Source organism: Aedes albopictus, chromosome 2 (genome assembly GCF_035046485.1).
Source record: "Aedes albopictus strain Foshan chromosome 2, AalbF5, whole genome shotgun sequence".
NCBI classification, from domain to species: Eukaryota; Metazoa; Arthropoda; class Insecta; order Diptera; family Culicidae; genus Aedes; species Aedes albopictus.
In genome coordinates this window covers 355,550,058-355,567,810 of record NC_085137.1, presented here as the reverse complement: position 1 = coordinate 355,567,810, position 17,753 = coordinate 355,550,058, and positions in this window count along the sequence as shown.

Sequence of the window (17,753 nt, the reverse complement as noted above, 5' to 3'; positions counted from 1 at the left end):
CGTTGTATCCACTAATAGGCCAATTTTTGTACCATAGACCAACGTTGCATACCATCGCATCGAATCTTTTCAACTTCTTTAAGTAAACTCTTGAATATTTACGTTAGTTTACTTCCAAATGGTGAAATATGCATTGCCTAGAGTGTGTAATATGCTCAACATATTATTTCTAGTGCTATTAATTCATGAGTTATGGTCAAAATTGTCAAGGCGGCTTGCAAATTAGGCTAAGGAATGGTACATATACCCTATATTAAGTTCCCCAATCAATCCAGTATCTTCGACACCTGATCGACAACGGACTGAATCGTCATCATACGCCAAATCCTTCAGAAATGCTGTGAATATCAGATCTCAACGCATCCCATGCGATTTCAAGGCGGTATACGACAGTATCGACCGCACAAAATTATGGAACATGGACGAGAACACAACGATGGATGGTGTATTACTTACTTACCTTACCGGTCAAACTAAGGCCTAAGTGTCCTCTGCTGTACGTAGGAGTCGTCTCCATTCGACTCGGTCCACACCCTAAAACGAAAGTACACAGCGAATGAGTAACTTGCGAAAAGACAAAGGATTTTTCACTCATATTTGCGTACGACTGGATCAGCACAAAAAATGTGCTGATCCGGTGTTACACAAATTTGCGTGAATTTTCACACAAGTTTGCATGAAATCTTTTGTCTTTTCGATCGCTGCGTGAAAGTTACTCCTTGCTCTGTGAACATCGATCTTTCCGTGCATGGCTATGCTTCTCCATTTCTCCAGTCACGCACTCTGCGAAGGGTCTCCAGAGCGTCCTCCACTTATCTCGCTCACTGCACATTACGTCTTGTACCGTCCGGATTGCCCTCGAGAAACATTTTTACCGTGTTGTTATCTGACGTCCTGGTAACGTGACCACCGTAACCCCCGATATTCACGCGGACGCTGGTTGGTTCTTTTAACAGATGATGCAGATGATTCCCCTACTGCCCTCTGCGCTCCTTAGACGTAAATTGGGGTTCCAGGTATTCAGGAACAACTAACATGGGATAATGAAAACTTGAAGTTGTATCTCAAATTGACCGTCGCAAGAAGCACTACCACCTGCAGTATTGCAAAATTTAGTGGTTCCCAATCTTGGGTTACGGGTCACTCAAACTTCTCAAGACCCGAAAGTTCTAGTAGAGGGTGACTTTTTTTCGGATTTAACTTCTCAAGAACATGTACATGTGGCCGTGTTGTTAGGGGTGTCAGTCGTCTAGCCGTTTCCTAAGCCTCGGAGTGTGGGTTCGATTCCCGCTCCAGTCGGTGAAATCTTTTCGTCGAACGAAAAATTCTCCTCTGGACCACTGGGTGTTTCGTGTGTTGTCCGTTGTCTAATGTTTAGTGATCGGTTCAGTCTGTGTAACCTCTGGTTGAAGACGCTGTTGTTTTTTTTTTAATTACAGGTATAAGAAGGCCGACTCCAGATTCACGTTATCATCTATGTGGGACATTTGCACATTTGTACATAGCATATACAGGAGATACTCAAAATAACTGGGACAGGTAAAATTTTTACTTTTCAAAAAAATTTCAACTAGCTGTAACTTTTCAAAAAGGGCATCAAATATCCTCAAATTTTTACTGTAAGTTCATCAACTAGTTGTGTATCAGTGGTCTAAATTTGGAAAAGTTCGGGCTATTCTAATTAGAATTCGAAATTAGAAAGATTCTTGAAAAAGGTATAATTATCCGATAGCCAACTTTGAACTATTATATCTACGGATTCAATGAACAGATTGCAATGAAATTTTGATCATTTATCACTAATATAATAAGCTATAAAAATCTTTTGACTAAACTTATTTGTTTTACACGAAAGAAAATTATAACGATTAGATTATTTTACTAACATAACTCCAATTTATCCAAAACTTCATCATCGTTTCAAAATTTGAGATAGTAATTATAGTTTAATTAAATGCCCACTAATTGACTTGAATATTACCCGTAACGTGGGTAGATCACCTTATAATGGTGCGTTACGGCGTAAGATCTACCATAACCAATTTAGATTTTGTAATTTTCCAGCTTGGTTCAAATGCAGGAAAATTATAAGATCAAAATTTGGTTTATTTTTCTCTGTTTTGTTTTATTTTTGCATTTTGTTTTTTTTCCTACTAATATATATTTTTTCCGTGTTATTTGCTTGATTTTAACTTTAACTTTAATAAAATAACGATTTGTTTCAGCGCTGTTCAGGTAAATAAAGTTGTAATTGTAATGTAAGTCAATTAACATTCTGTGTATCATAATCATAATATTTATTGTTTCAGGTAAAATCAGGTAATTGGTCAATTATATAATTAAATATATTCAAATAACATGATACTTGGGATATTGGGAGGGGTAGCCTAAGGAAGCTAAGTGAACTGGTTTCTGGACAAATGTTCGTGGGGTGGCCAGACTTTGTCACGAGAAAACAACCATCGTGTTGTCTTCCGAAGGTTTCCAGTGAATTTAGCTTACCCTGCTACAACAAACCATCAGGTAGATCATTCCCTTCCGGTATGACTCTGCAGCCATAAGTAATCCTTGCGCTGATGGTGGGTTGGGTACACAATCATCATCATCACTAATTGACTTGAATATATTTATGTTTCGGAAAAAAAGCAATCAAATGGCCGCCATTAAATTGAAAAGGGTGCATATGAAAAATAAATAAATTTATTAAAAAAACATAAAATAAATTAAATTGCTATAACTTTTTTTCTTATTAATAGTTTCAAATAAGGTTAAATGTTTTTCAAAGTTCATTATGTCAGTCATAAAAAAATCAAAATGTCATTGCATTCAGAGCCATACAAATTTCTCAAGAATCTAATATTTATGCAATGAGAAAGTAAAAATTGTTTTCCAGATTACGCATCTCAGCAGCATAATAGTGTAGTGTTGCAAAGTTCAGTGGTTTCCAGTCTGGGTTTACGAGCCATACTAACTTCTCAAAAGCCGAAAATCCTAGAAGCCTTTAAGGATGACTTCTTACAATAAAAAGATGTTACAAAACTTAGTGGTTCTCAGTCTGAGGGAACGGTCTATTTGGCGTACAGTGGTCTAGTACATATGGGATTGTTAATATACCATGTAGACCCAACTTTGACCTCTCCCATCCCTATGAATCGCCCATAAGGCCTCTTGAAATCTCCCTTAAACCCCCTGAAAACCCTTAAAACGCCCCCGAGATTCCCGGAAAGGCCAGAAATGTCTCTGGGACCCCCTGGAACTTCTCCTGGAACCTCCTGAGAACCTTTGAAATGCCCTTAAATCCTTCTTAGGCCCCGTGGAAACCCTTAAATGGAACTACGACCCCCTGAAACCACTTGAGTCCTACTGAAAGTCCCGATAAATAATTTTATTTCGTACTCACACTTTCGGTTCGTAATAAATTCGCGTGGCCCGTAACCATAAATTGAAAACCAATGATGAGGCCCATCTTGGCTACTGTATTGTCATTCTTGGAAAAAAAAAATCAATACATTAAAAAGTGGGCTTTTTCTGTAAAATGACTTCAAAATTTGAAATGATATTTAAGCGTGTGAATTGTTTTAAATATGTTTTTTTATGTATTTTTTAATGAAAGCTTGGATAATTCCCCAAAAGTCACCCATACATCACTTTTTTGTGCAACTTATCATATTCGAGTTTTTTTTTTGTTGAAAAATAGCTAAAAAACTTTGACGCTTTTTAAATGTACATAGCAAAAAATATGAAAGTTAAACAGCACGTAAATTGAAGATCAACTGAAATTGGCGGCAGAAAAATGTAAATCATCAACATTCAACGTCAGCCGAGCAGCCCGCTGCTGGTCAGACGGCTTGTTTACAGCTTTTAAAGCATATACGCTTTAAATTTTCATGCATCTGCTATAAATCATGCCAGCCACTCTCCGTCATCGCAGCTAAAAGAACGGCTGCTCGCCGCTGTGGCGGTTTCCCCGTTGTCTCTCTCAGTACCTACTCTCTGCAGCAGCCGAAATATGGGGAAATATGGGAATTCGTGTATTAGGGTAGAAGCAGTTCAACTTTGACTGTCTACTCTTCAACAAGCTGAGATAGCCGAGAGAGCTTGGGCGTGCTACTCACACCCCAAAGATCTGAGTTTAATTCTCGCTTGGAGGTTTATTTTGCTTTATGTTTTCTAACAGATATCTGCAATGTAATTTTAAGATCGAACAAAAATTTCCATCATATATGATGGGGTCCTTTTGTTACATTTGATCCGTCATAATTTTACAGTTTTTTTTTTCGAACTGTATAAGCTACTAATACATTAATCATATGCCCCAATATTCATCCTAATTAAAAACTGACGTTTGACAGATTCCAGATTCCAGAGTTTGAATACAGGAATATGATGCCACCTTGGCAATCCTAACTAAAAGTTATTTTGGACTGTTAAGTCACTTTTGCCCGAAGAATCTTTTTGGCAGAGCTTGTAAAGAGATTACCCATGAAATTGCTACGGAAAAACCTAATAATTTATCTTGAGACATTTCAAGAATGTAAAACATGAACAAATTCTAGGTGGAATTCCAAGAGAAGTTTTTGTGGATTATTTTTTTTTTTTTTCATTTTTAACGGTATTTATGTTGCTAGAGGAATTATATTATTTCTTGAAGCAAACTTAAGAATTACTCTGGCAGAGTTTAGGAAGATAAGGTTGAAATAGTTATTTAATAATTTCTAATGGCAACTCCTTATTTTTCAAGTCAGTTTATTGTAGTTTTTAGAGAAAATGTTAGAAGACATTTAATTCCATTTAAATCATTATATGGAAACTATAGAAAAAAATCAAGACGGACCCTCCCGCTTTTTTTTGCTGAAAATAAATCAAAAAGATTTCCTAGAAATTTCTTCAATATTTCCACCTTAAATTTCTCAATTGATTCTTGCTCAGAATATTTCTATTTGTTTCGCAAGACATTTCGCTTCAGCCTTAGAAGCAAATGTCTTCAGGAATCGAAAATAGCTGAACGACATCGTCATGATATATTCCGAATATTATGTAATAAAGTTGATCAGAAGTTCCGGTAAGAATTATTTTTCAATTTTCCTAAACAATAAACCCTTCAAATTCCTGCAAACATGTGAACAAACTACAATGAAAATGCTTTTTGAAATGCTTTTAAGTATTCTACTAAATCTAAACGCATTTTCAATATTTTTAACGTTGAAAATACGCCTTCAACACTGATCTTAAAGAAGAGAGAAAACACTTGCTTTCACATGTACACTCCCGTTCAAAAGTTTGGGGTCACCCCCTCAAAAACATGTCATTTTTTTAGGCCCATATCTCCGCCAATTTGCGTCCGATTTCAAAACCCTAGGTTTCATTCAAAAGATAATAAGTCAAAGAAACTTTGAACATGATTTAAAAGAAACTTTTTCAAAAAAATTTGTATGTAAACTTAACCCAAAGTTGCCAAATTTTCTAAAAAATTAATATAAACTTACGGCAGTGTCGCTGGAAGTTGGGTCGACCAAATTTTAAGATGAGAGCGGTAATATGACCCATTTTCTATTAGCTTTCAACTGCTTTTTACAGAACTTAGCTAAAAAATCTAGAAAAAAAGTTATTAAGTAAATTAATCCTTGATGTCATCGACCAAAAGTTTGGGGTCACCCCTCAATATGATGTATCGGCCAAAAGTTTGGGGTCACTTTCGTAAAACATGGAAAAGTGATTTGTTGATATCTTTGTCATCTTTCATTCAATTTTAATTCTTCTTGGCTTATTTGAAACAAAATGAATGATACTTACTGCATAGACATTGAACCACACATAATTGTTGAAATTTACATACTAAAACTAAACGTAAAGTTGCCTCATTTTTTGAAGCGTGGTAAAATGTGCTAACTTTACATAACATTTTTATATACAAAAATCGTTAAATACGTTAAGTTGAAGACATCAAACGTAAATTTAGTTAATTATCTTTGAAATGAGCCAAAAATAATTAAAATTGAACTATAGATGACGAAGATATCACCAAATCACTTTTCCATGTTTTACGAAAGTGACCCCAAACTTTTGGCCGATACATCATATTGAGGGGTGACCCCAAACTTTTGGTCGATGACATCAAGGATTAATTTACTTAATAACTTTTTTTCTAGATTTTTTAGCTAAGTTCTGTAAAAAGCAGTTGAAAGCTAATAGAAAATGGGCCATATTACCGCTCTCATCTTAAAATTTGGTCGACCCAATTTTCAGCGACACTGCCTTAAGTTTATATTCATTTTTTAGAAAATTTGGGAACTTTGGGTTATGTTTACATACAAAATCTTTTGAAAAAGTTTCTTTTAAATCATGTTCAAAGTTTCTTTGACTTATTATCTTTTGAATGAAACCTAGGGTTTTGAAATCGGACTCAAATTGGCGGAGATATGGGCCTAAAAAAATGACATGTTTTTGAGGGGGTGACCCCAAACTTTTGAACGGGAGTGTATGTTAAAGCAAATGAATGAAAAGAGACGAACCAGCCAAGGGCTGAAAGTCTCTTTAATAAAGACAAATCAATCAATCAATCAAATGAATGAAAAATTAAAGACTCACGCGCGGAAGCCGTGATAAAATCGAAACATATCCTATATTGCCTTAATTCAAGCAATAGCTCAGATCGTGGCAATAGCAATACGTGATTCATAAGAGATTTCCAAGAAAATTTTAAAGATGTTCAGCCTGAAAATACATTACATGTTTTGTAGAAAAATTCTTTACAAATTATGATACTGATCAGATTTTCAAGATATATAGCCACGAATTCCAGAAATACTACCAGATCAACCTAGTATCTAGATTAATATAAATGCTAAGAATCCACACTCTATTATTCTACTTAAATATCAGCGTATATTTACAGGATTTTTTTTACAAAAACTTGAGTTCTTTAGCAAAAAAAATCCACTGCGTCTGGCAGACAGCAACATTAATGCAAATACTTTTTTTTTTATTTTCGGTATATCTCGAAAATTAAGGAAAAATATACCGCGATTCGGCATTTTTGGATACCGGGATTTTTGTCTCGGGAAATCCCGGGAAAGACCTTCCAGATGCGAATGGTTCCAGTGATAACATTGAGTCATAAAAAAAGATAAAAGAAGCAAGAAGTTAATTTTGGTGGCACAGAAAAAGTTCAAATAAGTTCAGAGGTAAGAATGTATGTCTGCCACAACCCCCCCGTAACTTGACAGATGAGCTCAGTTTCGCGTACCTACTTGCAAATCGCAGATGTCGCTACTGTTCGTAAACAACGGGTCCTTCCTTCACTGACGCAACAATTTTTGTCCATGCGAAAACATCTTTTTGTTTCGTGGTGAGTGGAAGCCAACAAGAGGCTAGCGCTTCGTATCAAAAGGACGTATTCAACAGACGTGCAAAAACTAATGTTCATTAAATTGAAATTATTTTGATTTTTCTTTTTGGTGTTGTAAAAAATGTAATTAAACACATGTTTAAACGGTCTTCCATATTAATTGGTGACTGTGCATGCTAGACCAAACCGAAGATCAAACCCGAAAAAAAAATCTGCAAATGATTATTTTTAACTTCCATTTTGGATTGGCCACCAGATATGTAGCTGTAAAATGTTAGCACAAGTAACCTAATTTATTACTTGCTGGTGCTTAATAACCGCGCTAGAAGAAAACACGAGTTTCTTATTAATTTTATAAAAGCCGACTATTTTGCCTTTACTTGTTTTATAGATATAATTTTCGCTTCTAGTAAACAAATTCATCATGCCGCACTTAATTTGCATTTACCTACCACAAAAAAACGGAAACAACAAATGTTTAATGTTTTAGTATTTTTTTTTCGGTTTGCTATTGTCGGTTTTCGTCCTTATCAAAAGTAGCGCTTGCCGCTTTGAATCTGACAGTACCACCCGGACCAAAATTTTTAGGTACGCTGACGTTGTTCGGCAGCTGTCAAGTAGCTCCCGGGTTGGTCTGCCAATAACTCGTAAAGAGTTTTGCTGCACATGTGTTTTCTATACTTTTTTCGTTTAGGTTGTATTATGCTTCTCAGTGTTTCTTTCCTAAATGTAAACATAAAAAAGTGTTTCGTCCTTCTATCTCCTACTCATCTTCCAAAGGGAGACTTCTCAAGCTCGAACTAGTTCGAATTGCCGGAAATTTTTGAACTTCGGCTTTTAATATAACTGCATCGGTAATCGGAAATGTAGCTCAAATATACCATTTTTCTAATTTTTCAATAAATTTCTATTCGCCCTTTTCAAAATTCTATTTTGAAAGTTTTTTTTATAACATTCAAACACAAATCTTTATGCATATAAATGGTACGAAGGTATCAACAAATATTGTTGGCCACCAGATTATACGGAGATCGATCTTAGTGGAGAATGACATAAAACAAATTAGATATTTGCATGGGTCTAAGGCTGACACAAATTTCGATTTTCACTTATGTCACCCCTCCCCCAGAAATGTTGGAATTCTACATTTTGAGGGGAGATACAAAAAAATTACCCATTGAATTAAACATTTTAGGTGAAATTAGAGTCACCCAGAAAACTTCTTAACAAATTCTATGAGTTTAACGATTTTGCCTAATTGTTTATGTATTTGATGCATTTATTATTCATCATCCACCCCTTGATGAGTCAACGAGCACTGCGACAAAAGAAGAAAATGAAATTTGTTACAGCCTAATAAGACTTCTTATTTACAAATCCTAAAATAATATGTGAGACAACATTGTAGTCAAACAAGTTGTTTTTTTTTCTGGATACTTTGGATGATATTTTAAAAGACTGAAGATCGCTCGATTACGTGTAGAAAAAAAAACGCTCCGAAACAGTCTTACATTCCTAACCCCTAATTGGAAAGGTATGCATTCGAACACATCGTGGGAGATTTATTTCCCTGCGCAGATTTTTAAATTTTCGCCAATCCAAGATTCGATCGAAATCATTCTGCAAGAAAAATGCGTATTTATAGTCACCTCCCAAGGAAGATGTGCGCACGTCCATCGTGAAGTAAAATATGATCATCACCAAATGAAAAAAAAAACTCCGCAACCACACGCCCTGCCCTGCTGGAATTTGGTCCCCCCAGTCACCCGAGTTGGCCGAAGATCCAATCCATGAAAGTAGATGTTCCAATTTATTTTCTCGCGCTTCGGCGGCCTGCTCGCTCCATCGTCATCAATTGCACACTTGGCCAGGACAGTCCAAGTTGCTGGGAAGTGGTCGAGGTTATTTGCACATTCACACATGCCCGTATGCTCACGGTAAGTGTGCCGACGACGACGACGACCACCTTCTGCCGTGACTCCCGCTATAACTGTTGGTTAACTGCTACAAAGTGAAAAATGTCTAAAAATAAGAACGAAAACTCTCTTTCTCTCATAACCAGTCAGCAATCGTGCCGTGGACCATCCCACTCGAAGAACCATTCCATCGAGACTGGGGGAACAAGTTCGAATACACCTCAACGACGATCACGACCCGAGCTCCCTCGGTGATCACACTGGACAAATTTCCTGCAATTTAACATCGCTTCTCGGTTTTCACACATTTTTTCGGAGTGGTGTGTGCGATTATTTAAATGATTGTGGGTGTTAGCTGCTCAACCCTACGTAGAACCGAAGACACGGAAAATCCGTCGAACGCACACCACCACGGATGAGTGGCTTAGATTTTTGGCGATGTTTATTACGAAAATTCCATTAGGTGTTTGTTTTGGTGAATATGCGCCGAGTATAAAAATAGTTTTCCCGTACGAATTTTTGAAAACACCGGCTCGTGTGGAGCAGGTCCACCAGCTTGTTCGTACCTACGTGTGCGCCAGAGACCGTTGACGAATGTTTCACCTTAACGAAGCGTCCAGGTTTGATTTGAAATGTTCATAAACATACGCGACTGTCGCTGATTTGTAAATGTTTAAAAACGATTAGTCTTCATACTTTGGAATAAATTCATTATTTCAGCGCATGGAAGCTGTAGAATTTTTAAAAAAACACAGTTTGCAGGAAATCAGAATTGAGCAATTAATGACCAATTATTTGATCACCAGTGATGATTCATATGGAAACTCAGTTTGTGGCTGCAGCCTTTCATCCTCGGCTGCGTCCCACATTTTCCAGATTGTTCTGCGTCTGGTCCACAAACCTTGCACGCTGCCCTCCAGCTCGAGGTCAGCTGCGCTGAAGACCGAGATAAGGGCATCCAATAAGGTCTGCTTTGAGGATTTCTGTCAGAGTGTCAATGCGAATCTCTGGGGTAATACCGTCAGGATCGTGATGGCCAAGACGAGTGGTGTACTGTCTTCTACAGACCAATCTCCATAGATGTTGGAAGGGACCATCTAGGGGCTTTTCCGCGTCATGATCATAGTCCTTGAGAGGGTCACCGATGTCTAACTTGCGGAGATAACAAAGTCCCTTGGTGTAGGTAAGGTCCCAGGTCCAGACGGAGCTCCGAACTTTCCCTTGAAAGTAGTGTAAACTTTTTGGTAGTCATCATCTTCGATAATTAAATGGCAAACGAACTTCTCGGTTTGAGGGTCAAGACAGAATTGATTTATTCAGTTCTCCAAAATTATTCTGACACTTATTTAGTTCGGAGACACTTGAAAGCACTTATGTATTGTTATGTATTTGATCACCAATCAGTGGTCGATACCGAAAAAGAGAATGTTCAGAGAGAGAGATACGGAGAAGGCTAATTGCGCCAAACCGAATTGCGCTTGACGACCACACGCTGTTTGCGTGTTCAGAATGTGATATGATCCCAGCCTATTTCTTGCCGGGTCAGGCTTTAAGTCATCGAACTGCTTTATGGGCTCATATTCATACCCTGCATAAATCAGTTCGATGGCATTGTAAAACGTTTGCTATTTTCTTTGTGGGGTGCCACTAGAGTGGTCCCTTAAAATTTGGAAATGGGATTTGCTGACATGTGGGATGCACATGCCACAGTAGCTATTGCCAGGATGAGGGAGTTTTTCCAGAGGTTTGGAAGCAGCCGAGCCTGGTTCTATTGCCAAACCGATTAAGTTATTTATTTCAAAGATTTTTCATGAAAGAATGAGTTATAAAATTTGCCGGTTAGGTGTTAAAATAACAAAAATTATATCAAAAACTGCTGTAAATAGCCGTAACATAACTATGACATGGGTAAAAATAAGGTAGTGTAAAAATTAACTCATTTTTTGGGTTATCCATTTTTAGAGTGATATTTTATTTATAGTAAAAAGTTACTGGCATAAAAAAAACTTCTCCACATAGTAGACATAAAACCCTGGGACTCGAACCTAGGACGGCTAGAACCTACTAAACTGAAATGGTTCTTCATATTGGTAGCTCCTCTATAGACTCGAAAGTATGACGTCACCATAACCAGCCCATTTAGTCCCTCAGCTTCAATGTCGTCCGCGCTTGTTGTGCACTAGAACCAGCGTTCACTACTTCGGAGCTGCAGCCCACATCACTGTACCTACGCGAATGGACGCTAATGACTTTCAAATCGTGAAAAGTGTGGAACTAAGCACTAGTTGCGCCAGTGTTTATTTAAATGTTTAAAGCGTTTTTTTAGCATGTTTTATTTCATTATTATTTCATGACATGCCTTTTGCAAAGTTGTTCAGTAGTATTATGGAGTTTAAGTGATGAATGTTCCGATAGGGATATCCACTGCAAATTCTTGCAGGAATTTAAGAATTAATTTTTAAAAGGATAGAAAAAAGCATTTCCATAATGAGTCATTGGTATAATTGTCGATAAAATTTGTAAAGGAGCCTTGGATAAATACTTGAAGTAATTTGTTTTCGAACACAGAGCGTGCAGGAAGCTCAAAGGGATATCAAAACACTTCGTTTCGCGGTTAAACTAAACATTTTATTTACTCTAATAAAACAACTGCACTTCCTTTGGTGGTACCGATAGCAGCGGTAGTGTATTTATGACTTGACTTGCTTACTATTTAACCCACGAGCAATCGCGCTGTTGTATTTTGTACAACACGTTGAAAAAATCTCGCTTTTTGCACTCAGCATAAGCGTGGTGCTGACGCAGGTAGTCAACCGCGCGAGTTACGGAAGGTTAACATAACTATTTCGATCGGCAGATATGCATACGCAGATTATCTATGCGGCAAAAAGCTGTGGTTAATTGTAATGATATTCACAACAGAGACATAGTGGCCACATACTAGAAGTTTTAAACAAATTGGAATTTAACTTTAAAACCTGAACTTAATTAATTACTGAGATCCTTCAGAATTTCTGATGGATTTTTCCTGATGGAGAATCCTTTAAGAAATTCGTGATGCATAAGCTGAAGTAATTTGTTAAGAATGTCTTTAAAAATCCATTTTGGAATCTCTGATGAAATTCTCAAGGGAGGAAATATAAATTGGGTTTTAAACTTAAGTTAAACCTTGCGGAAAATCCCTATCACGAATAATCTGTATACTGTTCAATTAAATTCATATTAGTAGTTTAAGTTGAGTGCTTCGACAGATCAAAGGCGACGTGATCTGGTTGGTGAAATAAAATTGATAAATGGCATGTGTTTTCGTGTTCTATGATCAAAGGATATGGCTCATAGGAGTGGTTTCTTGAGTGGTTTACTTGGGATCTCAACATGTATTGTGCGTTTCCCACCTCACTGGACCCTTTTCGCAGTTAGTATAAGTGCGGGATCGTGAAAAATTCTTATTCAGCACCTTGTAATGCATAATTGCGCAGAAGATACCGACACGATTAGATGCAAAATCACAGTTTTATTCATGATCCCGCACTTATTTATACTAACTGCGAAAGGGGTCCAGTGGGGTGGAAAATTCACAATATATGAAATAATCTTTCAACAAATCCTTGGGACAAAATTCTTTGAAGAATTCAAAGGCGAGGCCATGGAAAAAAATCATGGAGGAATTGTTGAAGAATTCCTTAGAGGATTACCCGGAAGAATTTGCGGAGAAATTTTTTAAGCAATTTTTGCAGAAATTCTTTAAAATTATTGGAAAGAATCTCTAGAGGAGTTCCTTGGAGGAATTACCGTAGGAATCTTTAGAGTAATTTTTTGTACGAATCGTCGGAAGTATTTCTTAAGGAATCCTTGGAGAAATTGCTGAAGAATTCTCCAACCACAATTTCTAGAAGGACTCTAGGGGAAATCTTTTAAAAAACTTTTGGAGAAATATTTAAATCTTTGCCTGGAGGATCGTCAGTAAGACTTCACGTAGGGATCGTTGAGAAAACTCTCGGAGAGATCTCTGGAAGAACTTCTAGTGAGCTCCCTAGAAGAAATAATATCGCTTGAAATATTCCCTGAAAGTACTCCGTGGCCACAGGCTTGTCCGCACTCAGTGCATGAAAATTCTGCTCTTTTGATTTACATCCCCTAAACCATCGTATTTATTCAATCTTATTATCTTACCTGATAGAAGGATGTTGAAATATCCTAAATATAATTTCGAACTGTCAAAAAACCGCACCGCAGTGCCACACTGTGCGCGCAAAGAGAATTTCACCCGGGTGAATTCACCCCAGTGAATTTCTCTTTGCACGCTCAGTGCAGCACTGCGGTGCGGTTTTTCGACAGTTCGAAATGACATTTAGGATATTCAAACATCCTTCTAAGGACTGTTTATTTTATAAAGAGGACAACTTTTCAAGGCTGTAAAAAGAAAACGCGTAGTTCAAATTTCAGCAGCTTTAGTTAGTTGTTCAGTACATTATATTAGCAGATAATAATCATAATTGAATTAGGTTAAAATTATTGAACTTCATAGAAATGCGGAAAAGTGTTAGGAGAGGTCAATTTTTCGATTCCCAAAAACTAAAGATAAAAACAAAATTACTGTAAAACATCGGTGTATCGTTTTAAATTTCATAAAAGTGTTTGCCATACTGCAGCAGTATGAGTGATAGATATTCTGGCAGAATATAAACCTAATCGGAATATTAGTTGTTAAGATATTAAAGTTACAAGTTGGACTCGATTTTCAGAACAAAATTTATTTGTTAAACAAAAATGTATGAAAATATAAAATTTTGAATGTTTTCAATGGATCTAGTCGAAAGTACTAATAATGCAATTTCAAATGCAGAAAACCGCTTCTTGATAGCATTGTTGGCTCGGTTACTGTGCTTTATGGAAGTTACCGGAGGTAAAACAGCTTCATTCTTTGAAGGTTCTTCTAAATAACTATGTAACCTTTTGCAAATACAACTTAACAATGATGGCGAAAATAAAACTTAACATGTAGTTATGTTCAAATAAGGTATATAATCACATAGGGTCAAGCCTTAGTGAAAATAAATAATAATAAGCTTCTCTAGAATCGAAAACTTGCATTTATGGAGCAAAAGTATGCAATTTTTCACTATGGCCATCATGAAGGATTAAATTTATGATGAAGAACGTACTTTAAAGCATATTTTTCTTCAGTATCATTTAGAATGCGATTCTCTTCTGTACTGGACAAATTTTTAACTGAATCCATAGTGTTATTGCATCACTGGACTTAAATAAGTATTTTTTATCATTTTCATTGATAACAAGGTAACTCACTATATCAAGTTGTGTAATGCTTGGTGCATTATTACTGACCAACTATTACGCTCTACCTTTAGGAGAATGGTATTAGATCCCAACACATTGAAAAGTTCATGAAAATTTTAAAGTTATGTATGTGGAAAGTGGTGTAGAATTTTGAGAAATTGGGTTTTATTGAGCTTTAACAAACACCGCTTCAGTTCCATAACTAAGGACAATTTGTGTAATGTTATATTTTTCCTACACTGTAGAATACCTATGGAAATTTATGCAAAAAACTGATAATGATTTTATTGAAAAATAAAATAGATATCACACAAATAAGGTGTCCTCTTTATAAAATGAACAGTCCTTATCAGGTAAAATAGGAAGATTGCAAAAATACGTTGGTTTTGGTGGTGTAAATCAAAAGAGCAGAATTTTCATGCGCTCAGTGTGGACAAGCCTGCGTGGCCATCCATAGTAAACATACAACCTGTAACGCATGCACAAAATCCAGTAAACAAACGCCGCGGTTTAATTACATATAACATTTTCCACTTGAGACTTCTCGACAACTTCGCTGACGAGTGATGATCCGAACTTTCTAGGACAGCAGAATAATGAGATTCAACATATCAAATAGCTCACAGTAGTGAAATTGTGCATAAAATATTACACCATTCGAGAATTTCAAGAATCATGAACACATTTGCTGAACATACGAACTGTGTAGGTGATCTGGATCATGATAAGAAACAGTTAAAATTACCAATTTCATCGCGTAATGGTGGAGTTGCTTACCTCATTTTCCAGCTTCCAAAGTCATAAGCTTTCTGTAAAAATTTGATGAAGACATGAGCTTTTATGGTAGTTCATATAATAAAGGATGTCAACAATTGTGTATTTTCTAAACACAATGTTTAGTGCGTAAATTTACCGCTGTACGATATTTACGCGCTAAACACTACCCGAAATATTGATTAATTACACATTGCATTTAAAAAAATATTCATGAGTTTGTTATAATGTTGATGTAATGATGATCAAATCACATATTCATTTATTGTAACTGACTTTGTTATAACCTTGAAATAATACAAACTAGTTTTCGTACCGATTCCAACAAATACATATGAATATAACAAACTTTGACATAGATATCAACCGTTGATATAATTATGTTATGTTTTTGTTATGCCTTTCTGATCGGGATACCCGTCGGCATATAAACCAATATGCTTGATCGACACGGCGAAGCAGATGCTCGAAAAGATCATCTTCAACAGAATACAACCAGTAAGAGGTGATCCAGGGGTTCGGAGTCGGCTTCGTAGGGCATACCGGTGCCCTGCGGTCGAAATCGACCCATACAGCGATTAAGTGGCGGCGGAGAGGAAGTCCTGGTCTAGCGTTGTTGTCGTGGCGTCGGTCTGCTGGGTTGGATCCGAGCCCGCGGTTGGAAAGGGTCCTCGGTAGAGGCCGGTGCAGGTGGAGACCCTACTATCAGATACCTTCTGGTGCAGCTGATAGGGCCTGAAGAGTAGTGATACCCTTACCTTCAGCCCTGCGGTAGATCTGGTTGCACGTAGGCGTTAGTTCTTGATGTCTGCAAAACAGTTGGGCGTGGGCGTGGGGTTGACCTGACCGCGCCGATTGCAAGAGAGTTCGTGGGGATTTATCAGGCAATATCGGGTGAAAGCAGATGTTGCAGAAATTCCGCGAATACAACGTGCCCACACATCATTTGTTCATCGATTTTTAATCAGCGTATGATACAATCGATCGAGACCAGCTATGGCAGATCCTGCACGAATACGAATTCCCGGATAAACTGATACGATTGATCATGGCGACGATGGATCGAGTGATGTGCGTGGTTCGAGTATCAGGGACACTGTCGAGTCCCTTCAAATATCGCAGAGGGTTACGGCAAGGTGATGGTCTTTCGTGCTTGCTGTTCAACATTGCTTCAGAAGGTGTAATAAGGAGAGCGGGGATAAACAGGAGTGGAACGATTTCCACGAAGATATTTTAGCTCGCAAATTTGAGACGATGGTGGAAACGTACATCTGACTAAAAAATGAAGCCAGGTGAATCAGATTAGTCATTAATATGTCGAAGACAAAGTACATGATGGCGAAGGGCTCCAGGGAAGAAACACAGCGCCCGCCACCTCGAATTTCTATCGATGGGGATCAGAGACGAAATCGAGGCGGTTGAAGAATTCATGTACTTGAGCTCACTGGTGACCGCCGACAACGACACAAGCAGAGAACTTCAGAGGCGCATTTTGGCAGAAAATCGAGCTTACTTTGGACTCCGCAGAACTCTACGATTGAACAAAGTTTGCCGTCACACGAAGTTAACTATCTACAAAACGCTGATTAGATCGGTAATCCTCTATGGGCATGAAGCATGGACTCTACGTGCAGAGAATCAACGCGCCCTTAGAGTTTTCGAACGGAAGGTGCTGCGTACCATCTACGGCGAAGTGCAGATGGAAGACGGGAATTGTAGAAGATGAATGAACCACGAACTGCATCAGCTGCTGAGAGAACCAACCATCGTAAACACTGCGAAAATTGGGAGGTTAGGGTGGGCGGGTCACGTCATCATGATGCCAGATAGCAACCCGACTAAAATAGTTCTCGAAAGTCCTCCGACCGGTACAATAGAAGTCGTGGTGCGCAGCGAGCTAGGGGGAGAACGACCTGCGGACCCTTCGCAGAGTGCGGAACTGGAGACACACAGCCATGGACCAAGTTGAATGGAGATGACTCCTACGTACAGCAGAGAACACTCAAGCTCTAGTATGACCGGTAAGGTGAGAAAGTTGACCACAGACCTGTGTACTTGATATTCGAAGAATCTCAATTTTAATTGAAGATATTCCGAAGAAATAATAAAAGATTGATTCGATTGAATCAATATTACAGAAATATGTGGCAGTTTTTGTTTCATTCAAATGAAATATAGAGGTGATTTTGTGGTATAAGGTGTGTAGCCAATTTCAAAAGATTAAGGCATATTTCCTAAATCAGATACAAATGCCAAAACGCTTAAATATCGCAATTTACCTACAAATTGCTGAGATAAATACTCTCCAGGGTAAAATCTAAAAAAATACCTACAAATATCGTTAAAAAGAAGAATAACACAAAAAAACGAAATGTCGAAACTGAGCATCCGTCGTAAAATTTAGTGAATCATTC